Source organism: Quercus lobata, chromosome 1, assembly GCF_001633185.2.
Source record: "Quercus lobata isolate SW786 chromosome 1, ValleyOak3.0 Primary Assembly, whole genome shotgun sequence".
Taxonomy (NCBI): Eukaryota; Viridiplantae; Streptophyta; class Magnoliopsida; order Fagales; family Fagaceae; genus Quercus; species Quercus lobata.
This window is the reverse complement of record NC_044904.1, coordinates 5384676-5388995: the sequence shown is the minus strand read 5'-3', so window position 1 is coordinate 5388995 and position 4320 is coordinate 5384676. Positions and strand designations below refer to the sequence as shown.

General features: G+C 36.4%; 1 pseudogene; it reads right to left on the bottom strand.

The window, feature by feature from the left end:
* Nucleotides 1–316: 316 nt before the first annotated feature.
* On the bottom strand, nt 317–2991 carry LOC115969845 (annotated as a pseudogene).
* Nucleotides 2992–4320: the final 1329 nt, after the last annotated feature.

The window sequence follows — 4320 nt, the reverse complement described above, 5'->3', positions numbered from 1 at the left end:
TCTACTCAAGACAGTTCTACAAGGAAGGTACATTACCAAGGCAAGAATTAACACGGATTTGTATCCCATTCACTGCTCTGTCTTGCCAAGTATCGCCTCCTCACTATTTTGTTTCATCTATCAATTTGGTTGCAGAAGTTAAACTAATCTTGTGGCAAGATTGATTATGTTAAGTTAATGTTGCAAACCATGACAGATTGTAAGTCTTGTTGTAAGATGGTAGTTTGGATCTTGCTGAATCTAGCTAGATTTAATCTAAGAAGGCCTGCCTGAAAATAACCTGTACATCAAAATATGTCAATGGTAGTGGCTACAACTAGTTCTATAGACTAGTAGTTACTATTCATTGTCTGGACCTTGTCAGTGTTTGGTTTTGTATTAGTTTACTTGACTTGCCAAGCTAATAGTATTGTCAATTAAACATGCATAAAGACTTAAACAACCAGAATGGTAATTATATAAGAGGATTTACACTGAACTAATAAATGAGGATGGACCTGGAGGAACTGAGACCTCAATAGATCCTTCCATCATTTGTACCACTTTCTTCATTGTTGGCCATGGTGATGGATCCTCCTAAATGCACCATATTGCAATCATCACATATTTCTCCAATCTCTTCATGTCATCTGTTGCCTCCACATCATTCTCCACTAACAGATCCAGTTTCTTGTCTTTATAGCAATCATATGCCCAGTCAGCTAGTATCATCTGATCCTCATCCTTTGCCTCTGCTTCAAAACTCTTCCTGCAGCAAATGAGCTCTAGCAACAAAATGCCAAAGCTGTAAACATCCACCTTGATTTTAACAGGCATGTTTCCGAACCATTCGGGTGCAACATACCCTTTAGTTCCCCTGATTCCAGTAGTAGTACGAGTTTGGTCTGTTTTCAAAAGCTTAGCTTAGCTAATCCAAAGTAAGAAATTTTAGCTGAAAAAGAGTCATCCATGAGGATGTTCTACGGCTTGATATCTTAATGTATGATTTGGGTGCTGCATTCTTCATGCAAGTAAAAGAGCCCTCTTGCAATTTCTAATGCAATTTGAATTCTTTGGTACCAATATGGCCACGAACCCCCAAATAGAAAGCTTGCTAGATAACCATTAGTCGTGAATTCAAATACAAGAAGCCGGTGTTGCCCCTCGTTGCAGTATCCTAGCAGTTGGACCAAATTTCTGTGGTTTGTACTACCAATAGCACTCACTTCAGCTTTGAACTCCATATCACCTTCTTTCACCAAATCGTTCATCCTTTTAACGCAACTAGTTTTCTGTCCTCATACTCTAGAACCTCTTTATAAACTTTTGCAAAGGCACCCCTCCCTAGCTCTTCCTGAACCCATTTGTGGCTTTTGTTAGTTCCTCATAAGTGTAATTTTGCAAATTCATGCCTGGCATGAATGGGTATGTTTTGAGGGCCTTTGATTTCCAATATTTGAAACGAAAAACAAGCAGAAAAGCAGCCAACAGGAAGAGCAAGTTCAGAAACATCGAGCTGCTAAGGAGCACCGACACAAATAGTCTCACAGTTGAATGCTTTTTCTTCTTCAAATCTGCACCTGAATGATTAAAAGTAGAATTAAAATCTGCACCTGAAGGGTTAAAAGTAGAATTATCTCTCCTAATTTTGATTAGAACTTTGCTTGCAAAGTTGTTGGTGTCCTTCATCCCATTTGAGAGAGGAATTTTCTTTTTCCAACACTACCCATCTCCAAAAACAGCCACTGCACAAAAACTATTACCCAAGCAAGCTTTCCTGCACCAATCCTCATTTACTCCTTTATAACGTCCATAATCGGAAAGGGGCCAATTTATACTTTCCATTTCAGTTAAATCAAACTGATCTATTGCTGAAGATGCTTCATAACAACTTTGTGGAAGAGAGTCCTGTCTGCAACCTTTCATAACATCATTTGGATCAATGAGGGGTGTATCTTGTTGGGCATTTGCAATTTGGTCTTCCATCCCCTCCTAGCTCGCAGTAGCTGTTGAATCCACAAGCTCTACTGCCTGTGTCTTCCGTTATTCAGCATATATTTGGAGGCATAAGGAACAAAATGGTCCAGGCATTTGAAGTATTAGTGCTGCTTTTCGGGTAGACATAATGTGTAAGAACTCCATCATATTCCATGACTACTCTTTGATAGAAGTCCTGTTTAGAAATAGAATTTGATGATATGGTCGTAAGTATGCTTCCGTTTGTAGCTGAGGTATATAGTTCCAGACTCATTGAAGACCACCTGAAAGCCACTGCCTATAGCTCCACTTGCCCAATAATCAGTATTAGACCAATCTATAGGGAATGCTAAAGTTTGAAGCACAAGATTTCCATCCATTTTTAGTGCAAACTGGAACCTTCCATTAGAGTAACTCCTTTCCGAGTAATGAGCTACAAGCTTGCTGCCCATACTCATTGTCTGTGTTGGTAACATTGTGTCTGTTGGATGATCAAAACTCTGCCACAAATGGCTACCGTCCTGGCTTGCCAACACAAAGTTTCCTGTGTCAAGCATGGCTGCATAGACAACTCCTAAACCGCCTAACTCAGATTTCCAAATCTCTGTGCCTGTTGGGTCACTGAGTACCAATTGGCCATCTTTGGTAAGTTCAACTTTGGATCCTGTTGGCACTAGATTGTCCCCGTTGGCTGACCAGACAATGTTTTTTTTCAGGTATTTTGTTGAACCATATGGCTAGTAGATAGCCTCCATTTCCAATTTGCTGGAAACCAAAAGCAAAGTCACCACAAGGCGATGCCCAGTAAGAGCCGTTTTCCTGTGCAATAAGGGATGAGCCTAGAGATTGGTTGCTGGAAGCTTGAGCAGTGGTGGAATATGGCAGCAACAGAACAAGAAGCAACAAGGAGAGAAGATATGATATTTGTAAAGCCATAGTATTAGGAGTTTATAATTGAAAATTTGAAACACTATGTAGTACAAATGACAAACTGTGTTATGACAAATCTACTGCTAGTGCAAGATTTGCATGTGGAACATATTTATAACAAGATGAACTTGAAAGAGTCCTTTTATTATGCTTTCTTTGCTGACTGTGAAGAATGACTTTTCCTTATTCTGCTATTTATAACAAGACATCAAATCTTATTCATTGACTTGGTGAAGATTTAGTGCTCTTAACGTGCTGTTTATGCTTCAAATAATTCATGGAATATTCATGGTAAGCAGAATCAACCACAGCTTGTGTTTTGGTCTGATGTTATTATATGGGACCTGGATTCCTCTACATGCATGTGTCCACGATTGTATTCACTCAATAACATTAAAATTTTATCATGATGTACTGCTCATTATTGCAGCAGATTAATAATGATGTCAAGTATATAAATTATATAAGTTATATATAAGCTTCCCCTCGTTAAGCTGCACCACACACGCACGTTTGATCTCTTATCTATGCGTTGACCTTTCAAATTATCCCCACAATCTTGGAATTATTCAAGGTCTAGCAGTATTCTAAATCTAATAGGTGTTTATTTTTTCTTCCATAAAAAAATAAAATAAAAAAATCGTTGACTTTATCAATCTATTTTTTATCAAGCTTATTCATTTGGGGAATAGAACAATTGGATCACACAGCAAGTAAATCAATGAAAAAATTGAGAAATATTAGTGTTGTCCACATTTATACTATTAAAGCATTAGGACAGTGGAAGATTCATGTAATTGATGGAGGTGAATCAAAAGTGGTTGGTTGTTGGTCTTGCAAAGCTAATATGGTAAGTGGTGTTTACTAATTTGGGGTTTTACCAAAAATAGTTTTGAATATCAAACTATACTTATAATGAAGAAACATTTTTATATTCTTTGAATATTTGATGTGGATATTGTATGAAAAGCTTGACTATTATCATTTGAAAACCTTGTGAGGCAAATTAGATTTATTTAAACTAGTTGTAAACTCACCAATGTGTGAAAATAGATAATTATTTTGTAGTTGTGGTATAATACAGAATTTCATCCACTATATTATTGGTCCATGAGATTTCTGGAATAGTAAATGAAATAATTTGGCCAAAGGCTACGATATTATTTTCTTATATTGAAAAAAAAAAAAAAAAAAAAAAAAAAAAAAAAAAAAAAAAAAAAAAAAAAAAAAAACTTATATTTTAAAGAAAAACTCAACTCAATAATCAATATACACCCAGCAAACCCACGAAAATAAAATTCATTTCATTTAGATTGGATTGAGTCAAGTTATCAAGTCCTATGCACACCCATAATCAGAATTATGGTGTAATCATAAAATATTTATAAAACTGTAGAAGACTTTTTATGATCTATGGTACAAATTGTTGATCTG